Source organism: Sus scrofa, chromosome 14, assembly GCF_054392235.1.
Source record: "Sus scrofa isolate SSC_HxYL_T2T_F1_AM1 chromosome 14, Sscrofa_HxYL_maternal_Yorkshire_Landrace_v2.0, whole genome shotgun sequence".
Classification (NCBI taxonomy): Eukaryota; Metazoa; Chordata; class Mammalia; order Artiodactyla; family Suidae; genus Sus; species Sus scrofa.
The window spans coordinates 55,592,423-55,607,407 of NC_139396.1; the positions used below are offsets into that span (position 1 = coordinate 55,592,423).

Below are 14,985 nucleotides of genomic sequence, written 5' to 3' on the forward strand. Positions count from 1 at the left end.
GCTTGAGTGGGGGAGTAAGGTCTGCTTCTCCATCCCCATGTTAAGTGGGAGGTAGGGCATTAAATTGTTTCTTTTATAAACTACAAGCTTCCTGAAAGCAGGGTTTGGGGCTCTCTGTCTAGTGCCTAGCACAAATTAATCACTTTAGGAACTCAGAATTTGTTGAATAAATTAAGGAAAGAAAAAGGAATATTACAGTAGAAATCCTAGTTCTTCAGGTGAACTCTATGGTAGAATGCATATATGGCCAATTTCAAAAACAGAACTTTATGAAAATAATGCATACTTTCTGAAAATAAGCAGAATGGTCCTATTGGGATTAAGAAAACCACAACTTTGGGATGGGTTTTATATAATATTGTCACTCTTTCAGGCCAAGTGGGTCTAAAATCAATCCATAAAGAGCAAATGGACTTTTCAAATTTTATGCACCAGTAAAAATTGAGAAGGATATTGTTTGTGGCATCTATAAGTAGATCTTTATTCAGGAAGACATAAAATGGAAACTCTAAATGCCAATAATGCTGAAGCTTATTTGTGAACATTATATTTTTGGATTTTTATAAGAGTTTGTCTTCTGCCAAAAAGGAAACTTGAGTTTGTGACCCAGTCTCCAAGGGCTTGATATTGAATGAACTTAACTCTAACTTTGGTTGATTTCATTATTTCTGGCCCAAGATCAAAATAGCTTAGACATAGCATTTATATGAATGTTTGGAGAGTTTTCATTCACTATTATTATTTCTCAACATATGTAAGTATGTTTCTTTCAAAGTGATATGTTTACATTATTGAAACCAAGTGGTTCAAACTTGTTTAGACTTTAGCTTTCATGCTATGATCAGAAAGTTAACAAAATGAACTTTGATTAGTCTCAGTTCTTAACCTTTTTAGAACCTCAGCATCTTCTTCTGTGCAATTGGGATAATAGTGCCCACCTTTTAGGATTTTTTTGTGGGGATTAATTGACATAAATAAAACCTCCAGCACAAAATAAGTATTTCATACATAGTTCATGATTGGGTGGAGTCAGTAGTCATTTTTATTATTAAAGCCACATGCAGGGTTGAGTTAGGTATTTTGCTTGCTTGTTTGTTTTTGATCATGTGGCCCCAAATTATCCCAAATGTGTCTTTTGAATAAGAAATACCATTAAGGAACACTTTGCACTAATTATGGAATGATTGCTTTAGGCTGATGAAGATGTATGTCAGCAGTTGCAGATTAGTATTGCAGTATGACTCCATTTGTGTAATAAAAAGGGGTTGATTATTATACACATTTATAGAAAAGTATTTGAAGAAAACGTAGTTCCTGTCGTGGTTCAGTGGAAACGAATTTGACTGGCAGCCTTGAGGACACAGTTTTGATCCCTGATCTCACTCAGTGGATTTAAGGATACAGGCGTTGTCTTGAGCTGTGGCTCGGATCTACTGTGGTTGTGTAGGCTGGTAGCTACAGCCCTGATATGACCCCTAACCTAGGAACCGCCATATCCTGTGGATATGGCCCTAAAAAGACCAAAAAAAAAAAAAAGTTTTTGAAGAAAACACAATAGTTTCTTAGGAGTTAATGTCAAGTAGTAAGAATGCCGATATAAAATGGATAGGGAAACCTTTTTCTTTTTCTTTTTTAAAACCTTTTCTTTTCTCTGTACCCTTTTTTAAAGCTGGCTACAGTTCCATTCAACTTCTAGCCTGGGAACTGCCTTATGCCGTGGGTGTGGCCCTAAGATGACCAAAAAAAAAAAGGGCAAACAACACAGAAAAAGTTGAAAGTAAAATTCCTCCACAGTGACAGTACCACTGAAGTTTATTTACTGTTAGTGAATTGATTTATATTTTCCCGGAATTTTTCCTATGCGCATACATAAACCCATATACAATTATATGCACATATTTCTTAAATAAAAACGAGAGTTTATTATATGTACTGTTCTGCAACATGCTTTTTTCACTTAATTTTTTTTTTTTTTTTTTGGTTTTTTTTTAGGGCCGAACCCAATGGAGGTTTCCAGGCTAGGGGTCGAATAGGAGCTGTAGCTGCTGGCCTGCATCACAGCCACAGCAATACAGAATCCAAATTGCGTCTATGACCTACACCACAACTCATAGCAATGCTGGATCCTTAACCCACTGGGCAAGGCCAGGGATCGAACCCATGTCCTCATGGCTGCTAGTTAGGTTCGTTAACTGCTTAGCCATGACGGGAACTCCACTTAATGTATTTATGTAAGATCAGTAACGTATATACTTGTCTCTTTCTTTTTAACCACTAACCTATTGTACCAATAATTTATCTAATCATTGTTATTGGTGAAAGTTAAAGTTGTTTGCATTGCCTTGCTATGTTGAAAATTCCTATCTCATTGTGATTTTTAATAAAACAAGTGCCCAGAAGTAGAATTTCTGGATGACAAGGTATCTCTATTTTAAAATTTGATAGACAGTGCCAGATTGCCCACCAATGAAATTCTATTATTATGTAACTTGCACACCCACCCACCCACCCACAGGGCCTGATATTACCAGTTCTAACACTTGAATGTTTTGGCAGCAATTGGTAGAGCAAAGATTGTAAGTAGAATAAACTGCCGCATGGGCTGGTGATATCTAAGACTAAGTTATCTTTTGTTGCTTTCATATGAAGAAATCAATATAATTTAATTTATTACTCTTTTCTCTTCACATATTCATTAGCCATTTGCAGTTCTATAAATTGGCTATTCATCTTCTTTTGCCCGTTCTGAAACCTTTTTTCACTTTCTCTTTTTAAGTTTTAAGTGTTCTTTATATATTTTGAGAAATGATTATCTTTGTAGTGTATGAGACAAATATTTTCCTTACTTGTTATCTTTCAGTCTTTTAATAGTGTTTTATGCCAAAGAAGAATTAAATTTTATGTAATTTTCTGCCTTACATTTCCATTCCTACTCTCAAATCTTGCTTCCCAGAAGCAATCACTTTAAAGTTTTATAGAGGTTTTCTCTGATTTTTTTCCTGTTTCTGAAGAATGTATTTATACTGCCATCTCAAATTTCAGTTTTAGATAAAAGATGAGATTTTAGCTTTCTCTCTCTCTCTCTCTCTTTTTTTTTTTTTTTTTTTTAAATCTTTTTAGGGCTACACCCATGGTATATGGAAGTTCCCAGGCTAGGGGTTGAATTGGAGCTGTACCTGCCAGCCTACGCCAGAGGCACAGCAACGTGGGATCCAAGCTGCGTCTGGATTTATACCACAGCAATGCCAGATAGAATTGAGTAGTTAACACCAGAGACCATATGTTCCATGAAGCCTAAAATATCACAGATATTTTACAGAAAAAGTTCCTTGACCTCTGTTCTAGATCACATTTTAAATAGTTAAAAAGAGCAATCTACTGGAATTTCATGTTAATGTATAGGTTAAGGAGAAATAATATCTTTTCAACATTGAACCTTATCAAAGGAAGAAACATGGGGTTCCCTCTGTCAGAGTGGGTTTAAGGATCAGCTTTGTCACTACAGTGCCTTGGGTTGCTGCTGTGGCCCAGGTGCATTATCTGGCCTAGGAATTTCTATGTGCTATGGGCACAGCCGAGAAAACAAACAAACAAAAAAAGGAAGAAACATATCTTTTTTAAAATTTAGATTTTCTGTTATTTTCCCAGCTACTTCCTGTATATTTCTTCTTTTAAATTTATTTCTGGATTTTTTTTTGATTGTTGTAAATACTGTTGTTAATAGGATCTTGTCTTCCACTCTTTTCTTTTTTATCTGTGCATGTATACTTTCTTTAAATTAAAATATATATATATATATATATATATGCTCATTAAAAAACAGTGAAGACATAAGGTCCTCATTGACTAAAAACAAGATTTTTTTTTGTTGTTGTTGTTGTTGTTGTTGTTGCTATTTCTTGGGCCGCTCCCGCGGCATATGGAGGTTCCCAGGCTAGGGGTCGAATCGGAGCTGTAGCCACCCGCCTACGCCAGAGCCACAGCAACGTGGGATCCGAGCCGCGTCTGCAACCTACACCACAGCTCACGGCAACACCGGATCGTTAACCCACTGAGCAAGGGCAGGGACCGAACCCGCAACCTCATGGTTCCTAGTCGGATTCGTTAACCACTGCGCCACGACGGGAACTCCAAAACAAGATTTTTATACCAATCATTTAGATAAATGAAACAATGAAGTGCATAGAAAGTATTTACTTAGTGAAATACAGGTGATGATAGAAAATTTTCTTGGAATCTTACATTATTTCTTTCTTGAAATATATTGTTATCTAATTTATTACATACATTTAAATTGAGTCAAAACCAAAATTATTAATTTTGTTGTTTAAAATTATTTTTAATTAAATATGTTTTAAATGTTACAGTAATACACAATGGAGAAAGTAGATGTCACCAGTCAAATGAAAGTTAGCAACTATACCAACCTTTCCTCCACCAGATATAGTCACTAAACAGCTTGAAGCATATTCTTCTAAATTTTTCTTTTATCTTTAATATTATTTATATTTATAATGTTTTAAACTATAAATCATATTATGCCTATTACTACTTACTTAATATCAGTAGGACATTTTTGCTATAGATTTGCTTCTGGTTCTATTAGCTACACAGTGGTCAAGTGTAATTGTACCTGTTTCTTTTTGATGGACACTTGGGTTGTTTCCAAATGTTTTCTATTACAAACCATAGTGTAATTATCATTAATAGATAGCAATGTGATTCATTTTCAGATCATCTACTCTGACTCTGAAATATCACAGCTTGGGGACCCTATTTTTTTCATGAACATTAAGGGCCACTTGACTTTAAAGCAGAGTGCTAATGAAAAATACTTGTAGGTTTTTGGGTTTTGTTTCCTTAATATTCCTAAAACAGCCCCCATATCAGTGAGTTTACAATCTGGTGTGGTTGGCTAGCGCTTATCAAATCGATCATAATTCTTACAAATCATGTTATTTGTAAAATGTTAGTCCTGAGTATAATCTGATAAACTTGTTTGCCCTGGGCTCCCAACAGATTGCAGAGAAACTCGTTGATAATCAGGTCTGTGAAACACGGTGTACATGAAATGGTAGCAAAATGCGATTTATTGGTGGGCTTAGGCCAAAACACATCTCTCGTCCCTAGGCAAAAATACGTATTTTAACATGGGGAACAGAAAAAAATGTTGTAATATTCTATTGAATATCTTGGCATTCTCAATATGCTCTCTTGTTTCACTATTCATGTCTTGACAGCATCATCTTCAAAAAGTGATGGTTTAAAACCTTCAATAAACCTATATTTCAAAACATAAAGAAGTCATAAACCTTTATAAGATCACTAAATTTACTAGACCTGTGATCCTGTATTTCACTAGATATGATTAAAAGGGATTATGAATAGTTCATCATTAAGTGAGAAAATGTTAAGCTTTGTTAATAATGTAAAAAATGTAAAAGGCTAAGTATCAAAATTATTACAGGTACCTTTTGACACATCAATTCTACTTGTAGCAATTTATCCCAAGGAAATAATTATGGATACATCACCATTATCTATTTCTTGAACTTTTCTGTCATCCCAAACAGACTCTGTACCCATTAAACACTCTCTCCATTCCCAACTCTTTGCCAGCCCCTGGTAACTCTTCATCTACTTTCTGTTACCATGAATTTGCCTGTTCAAGCTATTTCATGCACTTGGAATCATATAATATCCTTTTCTGTCTGTCTTCAGTTAATGTAATATTTTAAAGGCTCATCCATGTTATTACATGTACCAAAACTTCATTCCTTTTTATGGCGGAATAATATTCTTTTGTATGTTCAAACCACATTTTGCTCATCAATTCATCTATCAATGGACATATGCTGTTTCTACTTTTTGGCTATGAATAATACTGCTCTGAACATTGGTGCACAAGTATCTGAGTCCCTGTTTTCAGTTCTTTGGATGTATACCTAGGAGTAGAATTGCTGGATCATATGGTAGTACTATGTTTAACCACCAAAGTATTTTCCACAGCAGCTGCACCATTGTATATTTCTACCACCAATATAAGAGGGTTCAAATGTCATCACATCTTTGCTATCATTTATTTTCCATTTTTAAAAAATTATAGCCATCTTTGGGTGTGAAGTGGTATCTCATTCTGGTTTTAATTTACATTTACCTTAGGACGAATAGTGTTTTTTCAAGTGCTTATTGGCCATTTGTTTATCTTCTTTAAACAAATATCTGTTGAAATCCTGTGCCCATTTTTAAATTGGATTGTTGGAGTTCCCATCGTGGCGCAGTGGTTAGTGAATCCGACTAGGAACCATGAGGTTGCGGGTTCGGTCCCTGCCCTTGCTCAGTGGGTTAACGATCCGGCGTTGCCGTGAGCTGTGGTGTAGGTTGCAGACGCGGCTCGGATCCCGCGTTGCTGTGGCTCTGGCGTAGGCCGGTGGCTACAGCTCCGATTCGACCCCTAGCCTGGGAACCTCCATATGCCGCGGGAGCGGCCCAAAGAAATAGCAAAAAGACAAAAAAAAAAAAAAAAAAAAATTAAATTGGATTGTTTATTTTTTATGTTGTTGAGTTGTGGAAGTTCTTTTTTTGTGTTTTTTTTGTGTTTTTTTTTTTTAGGGCCACACCTGGGGCATATGGAGGTTCCCAGACTAGGGGTTTAATCAGAGCTGTTGTTGCTGGCCTACACCACAGCCACAGCAACGCCAGATTCTAGCTGAGTATGTAACCTACACCACAGCTCATGGCAACACCGGATCCTTCCTTAACTCACTGAGCAAGGCCAGGGATTGAACCTGCAACCTTATGGTTCCTAGTCGGATTCGTTTCCTCTGACCATGATGGGAACTCCTGGAAGTTCTTTATATATTTTAGACATGAACTTTAGGAATAAATTGAGGGAGATCTAAGAAATCAAATAATTAGAAACAACAACTTTTAAGTCACATATACATGATGTCCCACCCCTTTCAGTCTCTGTCAGTGTCCTTAATGGCATCAGCACTTCTAATAAATCTTCCTTCTCTCACCATCCTACAAATATACCAGCAGCAACCAAACTGTCCTGTATCAATACCACAAACTCAGGGTGAACTTGGAGAATTAGCCATTTCAAAATTCACAGAAATTTTCTCCATCAATTTTACTTTGTCATTTAAACTTAAAATTTAGTTTATTTTACCCCCAAAAAGCTTTCTCTCTCATGTGCATATTCATACATTCATACTCAATCTTTCCCAAGAGTCTCATAATTACCTAAAATAACTGTTGAATCTAGTCTCTTCCATTTTTAGATCCTCATCTTTTGGGGTAGGAGGATTTTTTTTTTTTTTTTTTTTTCTTTTGGGTCTGCACTCTCGGCATGTGGAAGTTCCCAGGCAAGGGGTCAAATCGAAGCTGTAGCACTGGCCTATGCCACAGCCACACCAACGTGGGATCTGTTCCGTGTCTGCAACCTACACCACAGTTCACGGCAACGCTAGGTCCTTAATCCACTAAGCAAGGCCAGGGTCCAAACCCAAAACCTTGTGGTTACTAGTTGGATTAATTTCCGTTGCACCACAAGAGGAACTCCTTTTTATTTTTTTTAATGTTAAAGTATTTCAGACATATAAAATGTAATTTACATCTACAAACCTCTCAGAGTTCATTTTTTAAAGAAATACATTATGTGGGAGTTCTCATTGTGGCTCGGTGCTAACGATCCCAACTAGTATCCATGAGGACCCGGGTTTGATCCCTAGCCTCACTCAGTGGGTTTAAGAATCCAGTGTTGCTCTGAGCTGTGGTGTAGGTCGCAGATGCAGCTCTGATCTGGCATGGCTGTGGTGTGGGCCAGCAGACCCCTAGCCTGGGAACTTCCATATGCCATGGTATGGCCCTAGGAAAAAAAAAGCAAACAAAACAAAAAACAAACAAGCAAAAAGAAATACATTAAGGTTTTGTATCTCTTCCAGTCTTATTCCTTTCCTAGATCCATCTACTCTTTTGAAGTTGCTGTATAACCCTCCCCTTCCCATTTGTACTCTTATTATATGTGTTCATCTATAAATAATACAGTTTTGTGTTGAAATTTGCATAAATTTCAATATATCCTACATATAATTCTTCAACCTGGTTTTTCTTTTATTATTTTTTTGAGACATTTATATGAAAAAATTTAGATCAAGCCTATTAATTTAAACTACGGTATGGTATTTACACCACAATTTATAATCTACACCATAATTATTTTTTCCGTGTTCTTTTTGATATTTGGTTTTTTCATTTGCTTTTTTTGCTTTTTAGGCCTGCACCCATGGCATATGGAAGTTCCCAGGCTAGGGGTCAAATCAGAGCTGCAGCTGCAGGTCTACGCCACAGCCACAGCAATGCTGGATCCAAGCTGCGTCTGTGACCTACACCACTGCTTACAGCAACACCAGATCCTTAACCCACTGAGCCAAGGCCAGGGATCAAACCCATGTCCTCATGGATACTAGTTGGGTTTGTTACCACTGAGCCACAATAGAAGCTCCTTTCATTTGCTTTTTTAAAACTTATTTTTTTATCAAAGTATAGTTGATTTACAACATCGTGCCATTTTTTCCCCTGTTGATAGATGTTATTTTCCCTTTTTTACCATTACAAACAATACCATAATGAATATTCATATATCCATGTGGTAGTCATGTGGTATGTATATCCCCAGCTTCACTAGATAATACTAAATTATGCTAATAAAATGGTTGTAGTTATGTTTCCTTTTTACTTTATTTCTGAGCAAAAATATGTCATTGATCATGACTGGAAAGCATTGTTAAAATGAAAAAGATACTGGGTAAAAATTAGAATGGGGTTTCAGCTCTAGAACTAATTGCTTGGGTATCTTAAGTATTCCATCTCTCTGAGTATGTTTCTCTACTTCCAAAGTAAAGTCAAATTGAATTGATCTCTGAAGTCTTTTCCTAGCCTTGATGTTCTGTGGTTTTAGTGCTAATGATATATTGTGTCTTGAGAGACAGAAGAGCCATACATTTTTTAATGGCATTAGATCTAATGTGGAATTTATGTCAGCAGTCTCTAAAGTCTTTAAGTAATCCAAAAGTTCAGTACAAAATAGTTTTATCTCCATTTACGACATCATTTTTATGCCTTCTATCTCAATTCAAGATATTGTTTAAAAATTATTATTCAATTGAATGCTTTCTCATTTACATAATTAATTGTATTTCAACAATACTTTTTAAAGATATTTTAAAATGCAAAATAAGGTATTAGATATGCATTATGGTTAATAAACTCTGTGAACCAACCTAAATTTCTGATGATACATTGATTTGTGGATAAAAACAGATACTGAATTTGGAAGTGAACATTTGGAAGGCCAACACTTTGCAAGCTGGAGACTTCCTGTAATGTTAATTTCAGGAAATCCTAGGCAAATATATAGTTATAACTCTAGAAAATATATGAATGGTGTGTACTGTGATGGAAATTAAAATGTCACTGCTAAAAGATTTGCATTTTGTGGGCTTGGGGGGGCCTAAAACTTCCTTCTTGGTCTTTGTTTTCTGCAATAGCAGTATCATTCATTTTCATACTCTTGAAGAAAAGCAGATAAGATTAAAGTCATGGTGTGGAGAAAATTTTGACAAATGCTTTGCAAAATAATAAAGAGAACTTAAAGAGCAGTGACTTCTTTGACTGAGTATAAGATGAGCCATAGTTATATATTCCAGTTTGAATTCTTCATAGGGAGTTGTCTTTATTTTCCTTTAATGTAAAATATTGGGGTTTTACTTCTCTAAAAAATATTAAAGTGTCCCAGTCTTGAGTGAAGTTATGAGAGGGCTCATCTTTCTTTGTAATACACCTGAAAACATCTTCACTCTCTAACACCTTGCCTGACCTTTCTACTAGGATTCAGCATTTCCCCTAGGTGGTTGGCTAGCTATTATATGTGAGTTTTAAAATGTCCTTTTTAAAAGGTTTCATTTTGCGTGCGTTTAACTCTTTGTTAAATAGCTGTTTGGCGTCTTTTCTGCATTTTCCCCCTCTTTAATGATAGGGATTTTTTTTCTTTTGTCAGTTTCATTTTCACTCTGGTTTTTAATGAAAGACTCAGCAAAATAGAGTCTCAGCAGATAAGCACTTTTTGATTGATGGAATTCACATCTGTTGTGTTTCCCAAATGTATTTTGCTTGCAATCTTTCAGCACTTTCATTGTGATCTTGTTGTGGCAGATCATGATACTATAGGCCTCTGGTTCAGATCAGTATTTTTCAGTAGCCAAAAATAATGGAAGAGTGTAAGGTTGTGACTAAAGCTGTTACTGACAAACAAAAAATTCTTGGTAGAAGTGATACTCTTCTTTTACTGTTGATTCAATATGCAACTTCTGGCAATTAGTTTCATTTAGCTTTGCTTTCATTTCTTCATTTGTGAGATGAAGCTTACAGAAGCTGTCTTTGGATTTTATGAGTAATTCAATTATAAAAATTTGCAAGTTGTATTATCTTAATTAGATCTTAAATTGGATGTTAGTAATAAACCTTTAATGAATAAATAATTTTAAGCTATTTTCTCCCAACTATTCACTTTCCTACCTCAATAAAAATATGTCACTTTAGAAGTTCTCGTTGTGGCACAGGGGGTTAAAAACCCAACTAGTATCCATGAGGATGCAAGGTCGATCTCTGGTCTCACTCAGTGAGTTAAGGATCCAGAGTTGCTGTGGCTGTGGTATAGACCAACAGCTGCAGCTCCAACTTGACTCTTAGTCTGGGAACTTCCATATGCTGCAGGTGTGGCCCTAAAAAAAAAAAGAAAGAAAAGAAAAAGAAAAAAAACTTCACTTTATTGCAATTGTCCAAGACATGACTGGTTATATATTACAGAAACATGGGTAAAATTTTGGCATTGTTGATTATTTTAAAAACCATAATTGCTTATATAATTTTTTTTTTTTTTTGGTCTTTTTGGGGCCGCATCCACTGCATATGGAGGATCCCAGGCTAGGAGTCCATTCAGAGCTGTAACCGCCAACTTGCACAACAGCCACAGCAATGCAAGATCTGAGCCTCGTCTATGACCTACACTACAGCTCACAGTCGGATCTTTAACCCACTGAGCAAGACCAGGGCTCAAACCCGTGTCCTCATGGTTGCCAGTTGGGTTTGATAGCCGCTGAGCCATGATGGGAAATCCACAATTGCTTATATAATTTAACCATATTTCTTCTAAAGACTTTTAATTAGTCTTAACAAATGCTAAGTTATATATCAAGGGACTAGATTTTCTTAAAATTTTTAATCCTTAATACTAAGGAATCACTTAGGTTTTTCATTTAACTCATCTGTTTTAATTTTTTATAGCTATAATTTTAAGGTTTTTATGAAATAAGTAGTACAAATATGAAAAACTATTTTGTTGATGAATGTTAATTTTTAAACTAGTAATTCAAGTGGAAGGATATTAAAATTATGGTAGTCTTCAGGTTGCAAGTATTCTCAGACTTATTCTTGAGTCTTTTTTGCCTGAAGTCCTAAAGAATTTTTTCCTTTTAATCTTTGAAATTTAATATCTTAATTTAGACATATTTCAGTGTTTACTTATTCTATAATCAATTTCCCTAAGATACTGTGTGCTTTTTCAGTCTATATGTAGCTTTAAGTCCTATTCCTAGAAAATTTCTTTTGAATTATCATAATTAAAAATTTTTATTTTATTTCCATTCTCTTCCAGGATACTGATTATGAATATGTTTATCTTTAAAATACATAATTTCTCTGATTTATGTAAAAACTTTGTTCAGGGCCCTTTGGTTAATTTTCTAGGGGTTGAATCAGAGCTACGGCTGCCTGCCTATGCCACAGCAACACCTGATGCAAGTCACGTCTGTGACCTATATACAGCTCGTGGCAACTTGGAATCCTTAATCCACTGAGCAAGGCCAGGGATTGAACCCACATTCTCATGGATATTGCTTGGGCTCATTACCACTGCACCATGATGGAAACTCCTCTAAGCTTTCTTCAACACTGTTCTTCTTTGTCCTGCTCCTAGTGCAGGCTTTATTTCAGCAGTACTTTTATTTTATTCTCAGATCTCTCTTGATTTCTGCCTACTCCTGTTTCATTCTCTGTTTGGCTGAACTTTTATATCCCTGCTATGAGCTCCTGTTTTATACAGCAGTTACTTCATTGAGTTCCTTTTTTTTTTTTTTTAAACTCATTGACAGTATGTTCTGAAACAACTTTTATCTGATATATGACATTCTTTTCTGAAGAGGGTTCTTCACCTGCCACTTCTGTTCCTCATTTCTTTGTTTTGTTTTTAGGACATCTTTACATAGATTGAATGCTGTTTCCTTTCTATTATTCTTCATCTCTAAATGAGTTGATGGAGTTCCCATTGCGGCCCAGCGGAAATGAATCCGACTAGTATCCCTGGCTTTGCTCAGTGGGATGGGGATCTGGCGTTCGAGTTCCCTTTGTGGCTTATAGACTTTTTCTACAGTGTCCATTTTTTCCTAGAACCTCTTTTGTGTAGCACCTTTGCCAAGTAAAAGTATTGATATATGGGAAAATGTGAGAAACTAGAAATCACATGCCATTCATAAAAAAGTCTGAATAATAATAGCAGATCTTCCTATCCTAACAGGATGTTATAATAGTTGAATGTGATTAGGTACATGAAAGAAAGTGCTTTATCCAAATGTAAGCTTTAATGTTGTTTGTTAAAATGTAAGAGATTGGAGTTCCCGTCGTGGCACAGTGGTTAACGAATCCGACTAGGAACCATGAGGTTGCTGGTTCAGTCCCTGCCCTTGCTCAGTGGGTTAACGATCCGGCACGGCATTGCCGTGAGCTGTGGTGTAGGTTGCAGACACGGCTCGGATCCCGCGTTGCTGTGGCTCTGGCGTAGGCTGGCAGCTACAGCTCCGATTCGACCCCTAGCCTGGGAACCTCCATATGCTGCAGGAGCGGCCCAAAGAAATAGCAAAAAAAAGACCAAAAAAAAAAAAAAAATGTAGGAGACCAAGTTTAATCCAGCAGCCTCTTTCAAGCAGCACAAGGAGCAGTATATTTCTTGTAGCACCAAATCCCTTTTTACTATGACTTGGGAAGATGGTAACAAGTCTTAAAACTACTCATTGGAGCAGTATACAGCCTAACATTTGTTGTGTTTGAGTAGCAAGGTACCATTTCCTTGGGGAGAGAGTTCAGCGTTTACAAATCCTTTAAAGAAATAACTCCCTGAACTTCATTAAGAGTTAACACTTCAGGGAGGAAGCATTACCTCTAGCTAAATTCTAGTTGTCTAGTTGTGAGGCTCTTCTATCAAGTCTTAGAAATTTGTCTAACAGCACGAGGAAGAAAAGAGTAGAATAGGTGCTCTCCTAGACCCTGTTAAAACACACATATACACTGTCACTGCTATGTGATAACTAAATGCAACAGTTCCTGTTTCCTTTTGTGGTTCTCTTTCACTCCTGTTTAAAACAAAGACAGCCTGGTCAAGAGCTAACTAAATGTGACTAGTCTGAGGAAAAGGCCTAGGAGAGGGATGGCATCTCCCTCAGAGGTTAAGCCAATAAAAAAACAGTTGAATTACCCTAGGAGCCTAGGGTCAAAGTTCGATTCCTGGCTAGATTTTAGATCTTAGCTTTTTGTTTCACAGGCGATTTCAAAGAGAGAGCATGAGGCCACCATTGATGGTAGGGAGAGAGAAGCTGGCGGGCTGTTGATATATAACGTGGTAAAACAGTGCTGAAACCTCAGTACTTCTTGCACAATTAGTTGAGATGTGTCAGCAATTCCCAAGACAATGCTAAAAGCTTTACAGTTTAGATATGCGAAGCATTATTCATTTTCAACATAATTACCAGTGTTTTTTGAACTACCTAGAACTGTGCTGTCCAACATGGTAGCTGCTAGCCATTTAGTTATTTAAATTAAAATTTAATTAGAATTGAACAGAATTGCAAATTCAGTTCCCCAGTCACCCTAGCCACATTTCAAGAGCTTAATAGCCACATGTGGTTAGTGGCTGCTATATTAGACATTGTAAAAATATTTCCATCATCATGAAACATTCTAATTGAAAGTTCTGATCTAGAACAGACTCTGAGAACAGAAGTTTAATGTTAAGTATATATAGTTTACAATCAAATGATGAAGGTTCCACAGTACAGTAAGTAAAATTATTGCCTTTTAAAGATGGAACCTACCATTATGGCTTGCTTATTCTAGGTGTAAATAATATTTCTAAAATGAACATTAGTGTCCACCAAATAAAAGTACAGATCCATGTTAATTTTATTTTATTTTATTTTTTGTCTTTTTAGGACTGTACCCACAGCATATGGAGGCTCCCAGGCTAGGGGTTGAATAAGAGCTGTAGCCTCTGGCCCAGGAACTTCCCTGTGCTGTGGGTGTGGCTCCCTTTTCTCCCCCAAAAGTTGAAACATTTAGACACAGTATTGATACAATGAAAGTTACTGTTAAATAAAGATGGAACATGAAAATCCAATTCAAACAATGACCCAGGATCCTTTATACCTTCTTTTTGTATTTTATGAAAACATGATGTCCTCTTGAACATAAGGGGAACATAAAATCACTTAAAAATTAATTTATTTGACAAAATTTAAATATCAAAGAGGACTGCTCAAATATTTTGTTCTAGTATAATATTGAATGTTGTTATTATAACCAGAATTGCAGGGGAGAATAATTGAATTATGGGCAATTGAACTCATTTTTTGGATATATGTAGTATAGTAAAAATTTAACAGTTGAGTACTTCATACTTTATATATATGTTCTACACAGACTATCACATTTAATTATTTCATTTATTCAGAGTAATGGATGAAGTTTATTGAATGCTTATTCTGTGCCAGCCACCTTGTTGAAAACTTTATATGTACTGTCTTATTAAATTTTCACAATATGCAGCCCATGAATTAAATAGGTTTATTATGTCCATTTTACAGATGAGGAAAT

General features: G+C 35.9%; 2 protein-coding genes across 2 annotated transcripts in view; both read left to right on the forward strand.

The window, feature by feature from the left end:
• LOC146396568 (uncharacterized) overlaps positions 1-14,985 on the forward strand; it is an 81,730-nt gene that overhangs the window by 47,526 nt on the left and 19,219 nt on the right. The window lies entirely within an intron of this gene.
• Positions 1-14,985, forward strand: part of TAOK3 (TAO kinase 3) — a 181,895-nt gene that overhangs the window by 37,017 nt on the left and 129,893 nt on the right. The window lies entirely within an intron of this gene.